Genomic DNA, 9,476 nt, shown 5'->3' on the forward strand with positions numbered 1-9,476 from the left:
AAACTCTCTTGACTTGCTTGGAAAGAAAAAACAACCAACAACAAACCAACCACATCAATTACATTGTCAGTTGTATTTACTTTACACAGCCCTGAACCATCCCAGCGATGAAACATGTGCCGTCAATGTCTGTGGTGAAGCCTCTGCGGTTAGGGATGTGCTTGGGTCACCAGGATGGAACTGGGGAGCTGGAGAAGCACAAGACATTTTGTAAGCTTGGGCTTGCTTTAAATTAGAAAATAAGGAAATAAAAGGAAAGAAAGGAAAGAACTTGCTGAAAAGGAGGAGTTTCCTGAGTTCTTACAACATTAAGACAGTGTCTGCTTGTCGTAATGGGATGGTGCAGAAGTGCTCAGGTTTGTTCTTGTCTTTCCCAGCACGTAAAGCTGGTGTTGCAGCCTGAGAGCTGCTTGCTGCATAGAGCCAACGAGCTGCAAGTTGTTGTTTCACTGCTGTCACCCCTGCCTGTTTGGTGGGGAAATTTAAAACAAACATACGAGCAAAAAAAGGTGTCAGAAAATGTCTAATTCTTGCTTATAAAATTACCAGCTCAGTAGCATATGAATGGAAATGTGCGGGGCAACAATGTATCAGTGTAGGCTTCAATTCATCCTTAAAAGCCACATCTGCAGAGAAAAGGGAGAGAAGGACCAATGCTGCAGCCCATGGGAGATGCAGACAGCCCAGAACCCCATTGTGTTTAGTTCCTCGGGAGCAGCATGTGAGCTGTTTAAGAAGCATGTGGATGTTGTACTGAGGGACGTGGTTTAGAAGGGAACCATTGGTGATTGAGGGATGGTTGGACTGGATGATCTTGGAGGTCTTTTCCAACCTGGGTGATTCTGTGTAGCCCCTAGAAGTACGTAAAGATGACAGCAGTCATGGTTTGCTCTTTGGTTTGAGCATGGGGCATTTTATGGTGTAACCAATATAAATTTATCGTCCGTATGACAAAGGCAGTGAACAGAATTGTTTGCCAAGGCATGGAGAGGCAGACATGATTCACCAGGAGGTAATTACTGGCTTATCAGAAATTACTGGAAGTTTTGATTGGCTTTATGTGTGTGAAAGGCATGACTACAAGCAGGGACTCTGTGTCCCTCTGCAGCAATCTCCCTCAGCAACAGCAGGAAAGGATGACAGCTTTTTTTCTTAGGCTTCCTGCAAGGTAGCCAAAATCTCTCCTTTAATAACACGCCAGCTGCATCCTTAGCTGTGAGAGTCTGTATCAGTAACTGATGTGCCCTCTCTGCTTTGTTATATTGATCTTCCTGTCTGCTCAGGAGTGTTTCTGCAGAGCCCAGGGAACAGCTCTTGGATACAAACATTTAGATTGGCATCACACAGGCCATACGTGCAACGACTTTTCCTCCCTGTGACTCATGAAGATAGGTGTGCCCTCCGCTTCTTCTGGAGCATCTGAGTGGAATAATTCAAGTGGAGAGGCACACCTTGTACCTGGCCTCATGTTCTTGCCTTGCCACAGGGTGAGGAAAGACCCGAGGTTTCAGGGCTGCCTTGGATAGACCCTAGACACAAGGGTTCAGGGCCAACTGTTTGGACTCAGTTTTGTTTTATGAGATAGTGTTTGTTCATCTCACCTTCAGAAATGGATGGTCAGGCACATGGGTTTCAGATCTCTGGTCTTTGAATAGCCACCTGTGCAAACCTTACGAGTGCTTTACTTGTGTGTGCCATTTTCTGTAATGCTTCCATTTTTAAAACAAAATAATGTCCCTTTTGAGTAAAACCCTGAGCTGCTATGGTAGGCGTGCCGTTTGGACCCCTACCAAGCCTTGCAGCAGCATGGGCTGCTATGGAAGAATTGTGGTAACTTTGAGAGCAGAGGATTGTAGGAGTGGATGAATAAGGACACGAGGCTCTCCAATGGGGCTGGTTGCCCTGAACAGGTCTCTGTGACGCCTGAGATGGATGGGTTTGCAGAAAGTTAATCTGAATGGAGTAAAAAGCAAATACATTTTTCCTAGATGTTGTTATTGTAATGAGGTGGCTTTCCTGGGATATTTCTTTTGCTCTGTGTACAAAGTGTGACCTGGAGAGCCAGCTTGTGCAAGTCAACATTAGTAGTGCTTTTGTTGAGCACAGTGCATGGTTTTAAATCCTGATCCCTGCGTTGTGAGCACCAGAGTTCCTATGGCACTTAGGCTTCTCAGGGACTCACCCACACAAACAGTTTGTCAAATGCATGCTCCATCATTCTCTTCTGCTTTGGTGTAAAGTTGGGTTTGTTTGTTTGTTTGTTTTTTACTAAAAATGTCCATTTTTGTGTGCACATCTGCTTTTCACTTCAAATCTTGGCAAAAAGGTGTCAGAACATCTCATTGGAGTGGTGGTCCTCAGCACCTTCTGCTGCCATTCTCCTTTCTGGGCTGGGTTTCACTGCAACCTGCAGCTCCCAGGATGTGCGTGGACAGAGAGGCTGTGTGCTAGGCTAGAAGAGAATTGTGCTTTCAGGACCTTCTGAATTCCAGCACAAAACCCTAGGCTGCAAAACAACAGCAACAAAGAAAGGTAAGAGGAACCTTAAGGGATGAAAACTGGAGCCCTCTAGAAGCCCTCTGTAGACTTCTAGTTGCATAATCTGAAAGCTATCTTCACAGCTCCATAACATCTGTCCAGAGCTCTGAAGTTCAGAAACTTATTTTGACACCTGAAAAGTTCATTTGCAGAATTGCTGAGCTGGATGTGCGGCTGGTTGTCATCCGTCTCTCCTCATTGATTTTGATTGCGATGCTGATTTACAGCTCTGGTGACTTGAGCCTGGGGAGTGCTGTGTGTGCGGCCATCGAAACCAGGGGCTGCTCAATGCACGTGGCTCATGCTGCTTTCATTTATCAGTAAAGTGGCCTAATTGGGTTGGGACTGTTCAGATGAGTGTGTTTGTTTCCAGGAGCGAACGAACAGGGTTTTGCTTTGTGTTTTTAATTTAATTACACCCCGCATTAGCGGTTTGCTGGCCTTAATGACATTTAGTAAATTACAGAGTCTCTGCTGAAATGCTGGAAGCTGGGTGTATGTCAGTCCCACCTGAGTAAAACGCAGGTTGGTTTTTTCTTTTTTCAGTTAAAATGTTCAGAAAACACGTTCAGCCTGTAATGAGCTGCTACGTGGATCCATGGAAATCACTGCTCGCTTGTGTTTGTGTAGCAATTAAAAGGGGATTACAGATGGAGGGGTGCTCGCACCCCTTCCCCTCCCCTGCACGCCCAGGAGCCTCAAAGCCGCATTGTTCCCCATAGCGGGTGGCATTGCTCCGTGTCACTGCTGTCACCACCAGCCTGGGGGACAGGCGGGCTGTGGAAACGGGAGAGGGCAGGTTCTGCCTGGGAGAGTCCTTAACGTAAAACTAAAAAGAATAAAAGGGTGGGGGTGAAGGAGAGCAGCTGGGTTTTCTTCTTCTGAACCCATTTTCCTTGAAATTGAATGTCCCATCCTTCAGGGGCTGCAAGGTGAGCATGAGCACACAGCAAAGGCTGTCCTTGCTCTGTGAATGCCAGCATGGCATGCAGGACTCTTCATCTTCTGAGGCAGCCCCATGTGGGGCTGTGCTCCAAGGGTTAACTGTGCCTCTGCTCCAGCAGGATGGCGGGATGCCGTGGGATGGTCAGGCACCAGCAGAGCCGGATTCCTGCTCCCCATGGAAACCACCTCCCATAGCGCCCATCCCTCCCCAGACAGCCCTAATCCTACCCTTGCGGTCACCCCGAGAAGCCTCCCAGCTCTCTTATCTGCGAGGATCTCCCTTGAGCAAATATTTACAGGAGTCTGCTTTGGGAGGCTGGGCAGGAGGGGCAGGGAGCCAAGGGACATGAGATGGCTGTGCAGGGACACCGCTGCCATTCTCCTGTGTGGGAGAGCTGGGCAGGCACTGGCATGGCTGCATTGTAGGCAGTGGGGCCTTGCAGCGCTTGGCTTCATCTCAAGCATGGGTGCAGGTATGGGTGCCTCTAATTTCAAGGGCATAAAACTATCAGAGAGCATCCATTGGAGGATGATTGGACAAAGATGGGGAAGGGTCTGGAGGGCATGGAGCGTGAGGAGCAGCTGAGGGCTCTGGGTTTGTTCAGCCCAGAGCAGAGGAGGCTGAGGAGAGGCTTCATGGCGGCCTGTGGTTTTTCACAGGGAACGGAGGGGCAGCCCTGATCTCTGCTCACTGGTGATGGTGACAGGACTGACACCAGAAAACAAAATCCAGCATTTATCCCATCCATGTCAGCAAAACTCTCAGGAGGAGGATGGAAAGCTGCTCAGAAACCTCATCCTCCAGACACAGCAAGCAGTAGGTGAGATGCCTGTCCGTCTCCAGTGCTTTGGTGCAGGTCCAAGCCCACCTCTTACAATGCTGGTGATTTAGCACAGGTGCTTATTTCTGTAAGTTTACAACTAAATGTGTTTTTAGTTGGCTGTGGACTAAGAGGTGTTTGGAAGATGAAGCCACCTGAGCAAACAGAGGGTGTGGGCTGGGGGCAGTGGTGGGATTTCACAGCCATTGATGGCAGGTGGAGGGGACAGTGTGGGTTGTTACAAGAGATAAAGGGATGGCCATGGGCACTCTCCTAGAAGCAGATAAAAGAGGAGGTCTGAGCTTCAGAACCAAGGAGAGGCAAGCCACCTGGTGCCACTGAGCTTTGAAAGAGCAGCTCTAAGCCATGGGACTGTGAGAAAACTCAAGAAACTGACAAAAGATGATCTTGGTAGCGGCGTTTTGGGCAGATTGTTGAGAGTCAGAATTAGTCACCAGGTGCTTCCTGCCTCAGCCCCTTCATTTGCAGGAGGTGCATGTTGATAAAGATCAGGGTTCAGATCCAAACCCTAAATCTCAGTTGCTCTAAGCATGCAGAGCTAGGCAGCCAGTTCTGCAGCTGAAATTCATAGTGAAACCCAGGGGTGCGAGGCACCGGTGCGTGCCCCACCTGCGGGGGAGCAGGATGCGTGCTGAGACTGTCTCTGCAGAGAACACGGAGATCCTCAAAGGAATTGCAATAATGACAATAGTAATAAGAGAAGGAAGAAAGGAAAGAAAGAAGAAAGCAGATGTCGGGAATGTAGCAGATTAAGGTGTGAGCTAGGGTGAGCCTGTCCCAGCTTTGGCACAGCTGTCAGTCTGGCCTTGGTCATAGTTCTCAAACTTCAGACATGATATCTGATGATTTTCTCCTAATGATGACAGCTTGTTGCTCCAGATATACCTGTGATTATAGGTGCTATACTCACTTTTCCTTAATTTTCTCTCTGGAGTATGCAATCAGTCCTGCCTTGTGGAGGCAAAGTGTATATGAGAACTGGAAGGACTTCGTTAGCCTGCTAATGGTACAGAAAGCAGATGGGGAACTGGGAATCATTGATTCATTGAGTTCATTGATACATTGAGTTCAAAGTAATGGTCAGACTGTGCTACATCATTCTCCCTGAGCAGGCATCATTGAGAGCATGTGAGGAGATAAGTTGGCACTACACAGTGCAGCACAGTAAGTAAACGACACCCAGAACCCTTTACAGCGTGAGATGGCTTTTTACAAATCCACATACTGCTCTTTTGCACCATTCAGACTATCCGAAATAGGGGAGGTATACTTTCACCCTTCACTTGTGAAGCCTGGACTCAAGTACAGGTCAAGGTTAAGTGCCATTAGATTTTTTGAGTTATTCTGAAGTCCCTTTGCATACGCATGCCACGTTCCTTGTTATAAAACAGCTGGCTAAACAAGCACTACTCAATAGCAAAAACCTTGGAAAGGATAAAAATCCACCTCCTACTGAAGTTGAACCTCAGCTTTTCCTCTTCTGCCTGCCAAAACACACACTGTATTCAGAATACTGTGTGGCTTGCAGGGGCATCTAGTGGTTGAATATGGGTATGTGTGGCTTTACAGTGTATTTCCTACTATACAACATCAGCTTAAATCAGCCTTCTCGTCTTAAACAGGTTCATCTCCATCATTGCACAAAGAAGACCAACAGGAGCAAACCTGGAGGTCATAAACACTGCCAATAACCTAATGTAAAACATATCCCTGTTCCCACTCTCCCCCACCCATCCCCAAATAGCAGTTTCAGATAAAAAGCAAAACTTTGCAGGTGACTCCAGTCTCACCCAGTTGAATGTGTGGAAAGAGGAGCATAACTTTTTAAATTGGTGTATCCCCCCTCCAGCACACCTGGCTCCGAGCTGCTGTGAGAAAGCCAGAGGCATCTAGGAGCTTGAAGAAATCTTACTACTACTCCAAAATGTTTGCTTGCATGATTTATTCAGCTCAGACATGCCTCAGTCCAAATAGAGCAAAGAAATTGCAGAAATGGGCAGGAGAAAAATCTTTGCATGCTGTTTTGCAAAGCTAGAACTTTGCAGTGTGCTATGGGGATTCAGGACAAAATTTGCCTCAGTTACTACATTCTCACCTTTACATTAATATTTCAGGTTGGAGATCTGTTAAATTTCACTGGCAATGAAACCCTACAGGGTCTCCTCACGTGAGTCTGAACATCACTCCTTCTCTTTCCTTAAGCCTTCAGAGGACAATACCTGTGGCAAACAGGCCCAGAAAGTAAAAGTGCAACATAGCATATTGGAGGCTTATATACGAGGCTCTTTTGTAAGGACTAATGACTCATGCCTCCTGGATTTGTAAGAAAATGAGCATAAAAGCAATTACTGGGGTGTGAATTATTTTGTTTCTTAATGACCTGACAGTTTTGACAGCTTCTGGCTGGTTATCTATCACAAGCTCTCTTGATCTTTCAACTTTAACATGACTTTTAATTATACTTTCTTATTAGTTAAAGGACAAACAATCTGTAATCTGGTTTCGTTCGGTCTGACATACTTAAACAATAAAGGAACCTTTCCTTCTGGTAGAGTAGAGGGGTTGATTTGGTTGTTTAATACAGTAGCTGTATGAAGAATCACAAATAGTTCAGGATTTGTTCTTCATATTAATCTTTTGGGAACCAAAGAGCATCAGGGACAGGAGTGGTCCTTCTATTTTTTTCTGCTGCTTAAAAATGTGTATTTGTCAATCACTGCTTTTTCTTTGGTTATTTTCACTCAGACTGAGAGAAAATAATCTACAGGACTGTCCCATGTCCTTTCTTTGCAGATAAGTGCTGCAGTCCATCTGTGTGGGCTTTCGGTGTTGAGTCCTTCATACCAGAGCTTCCCACTGCATTTCAGATGAGGTTACAGGAAGCTTGTCTCATGAAGGAAAGCACAATTCTGTAAGTAAAAGCATAGCCCTTAGTAACAGTTTAATGAAAAGCATGGAGTCACTTTGTTGGGGGGAATTTTTGTTGCTCAGGACCCATAGCTGACAGTCTTTGGATTGGAGAAGGAGGCTAAAGGCTGTGATGCCACTTCACTGGCCCTGGATTCACTCTTCCCTCACCTCCTTCACTGCCATCAGCAAGTGTGGTGGGTCTTCTGTTGGTGATCAGCTTTATTAGGCTTACTCCTTGCTAAGTGTTTGTTCAGACAGGAGTCCTGGAGGGAGAAGAGTGCAGCTCAGACAGCCCCAGAGCTCAGCTGGTGGACTTGTGACACGGCTCTCACCAGCCAGAAAGCTCCAGAGAGTATCCTACCAGGGCTGCTGGGACACAAGGCACACATACTTCCAACCCTTCCTTAAAGGCCTGCTCCACCAACCCCTTCCAAGCCTTCACTTGGATGGGCTGGAAAACTATCACCTAGAGAGAGTAACTGAAGGAGGCAGCGAGCTTCAAGCAGTGTTGTGCTTGAAAGTGTTTCTGGTCTCCCAGTGTTTACTCTTCTCTCCAGAAGAGTGGGTAGGTGGCAGAGCACTCCTGGAGGCTGCTGTCCTAAAACTGCTTTTAACAAGGATACCCTGTTGTGTTTATCTGTCATGGACTTCTCAAAACTCTAAACTAGCTTTGTCTGACTTAGTATACTGACAATTGTGAGATGTTTCTAAAAGACCTTTGCTATCAATGGAGCAATGCGTGGGTCATTCTGTACCCCAGAAACAACTGGATTTGCCTTCATGGCCTCTCCCTGTAACAGCTGTGCTCCATCCCACTGCAGCATAGATCCAGTGAGGATAGATGTGCACCCCTACCAATTGAGAAGCAGAGAGAGCTTTCAACAAATGGTTAAAAGAAGTATCTGGCATGCAGCCAATCACTGAAAAATCCTAAAGCAGCATTGATTTTTTTCCTAGTGAAAGAGAAGAGCTCTGCTCACACAGTCCATCCTGCTCCCAGGCACCTGCAGTGCCCACCCCTCCTGTTAATTCACTTCAGGGCAGGTTGTTAGTTAAAACATACTGCTGAAAGTTGTCCAGCTCAGGTGAGGTGCAGGCTTAAGTGCTGGGTGTCTTTCCCCACCCTTCCCCCTAAACACGTCCTGCTAAGGCTTAAAGTATTAGATTCTTCTGGGATCTGCTTAGCACACCGAGAAAATTGTCTTGTTAAAGCTATGATGGATTATGTCAAAGGCATACCCAGGGGCTGGGTACTGGGTAATCCAATAAAGTCCAAGCCAGAACAATGTTTCATTTTCTGTGAAATCAGAAATGAAATGGCTAATTAAACAGTTTCTGCTGTGCAGGATGACACCACTCTTTAAAGCAAAGTAAAGAGAGTCATGCAGGAAGGCCTGGCTCTTGGCTACCTTATACTGGTAAGTGTTCTGTCAGCATCTCCATGTCTCGTTTTCCTTTCCCAGAACACATCTATGATTCGGTGCTCTGGGGAATCTGGGCTTGTTGGTATCGATAAGCCTACTTCAGACTCTTGATCTCATTTCTGTCATGAAACAGACTAAAACACCTTGAAGCATGGTTGTGTGTGTATGTTCAGAAGTTGTGCCTTAGTTATAAAAGGCAAAGGTGCGTGGTGTAGTTCAGCTGACAAACTCAGGTTTTACAGCTTTTTTGACTTATTTCACGATGATGTTCAGTTTCCAAAATCTGAAAGTTTGACACAATTAGTCTTTCTCTTTCCAAAACAGGTTTCCCTTCCCTGCTGACTCCAAGCAGCATCACACCATGTTCTTCCTACCCAATTGACACAAGAGCAATGCTAGTTTGGGCCAGTGCTAAAAGACCAAATCTTTTAAGGACTGAAAAGAACTTGTAATCTGTGCTGATGGACATTATTATATACGCAGAAAGAGGTAAGACATGAGTTGGAGATAAATTTGTTTTCTACAAATCAAAGTTAGGAGAAGTTCACTGTGTTCTTCAACCTCTTTGAAGTCTGGGGGAACTGGGGCTCTTTTCTCTTTGTGTTTATGCATTATAATACGCTCTTAAATGCTATTATCATACGTTCATTTTCTTGTATGACCAGATAAGGAGAACTCTTACAGCAAGGAAAGAAAAAAACCCATAAGGCCAGAAGGCCTCTGGAGTTGCAGAGATATTAAATAGATCCCATACATCAGTTGTTTGTTGGTCTGTCTAGTGACAGGCCACTGTTTATCTTATGATAAAATAGCATGT

The 9,476-nt window shown here is 45.9% G+C and overlaps 1 long non-coding RNA gene across 1 annotated transcript; it reads left to right on the plus strand.

The window, feature by feature from the left end:
• Positions 1–4,177: 4,177 nt before the first annotated feature.
• On the plus strand, positions 4,178–9,148 carry LOC146760126 (uncharacterized). The gene is made up of 4 exons (XR_014948104.1): positions 4,178–4,304; positions 6,440–6,492; positions 7,119–7,236; positions 8,984–9,148. It is a non-coding gene; the product is annotated as an uncharacterized LOC146760126 (long non-coding RNA).
• The last annotated feature ends 328 nt before the right edge of the window (positions 9,149–9,476 follow it).

This window comes from Coturnix japonica, chromosome 7 (assembly GCF_054131305.1).
Source record: "Coturnix japonica strain WE chromosome 7, WE-NBRP24, whole genome shotgun sequence".
NCBI lineage: Eukaryota > Metazoa > Chordata > Aves > Galliformes > Phasianidae > Coturnix > Coturnix japonica.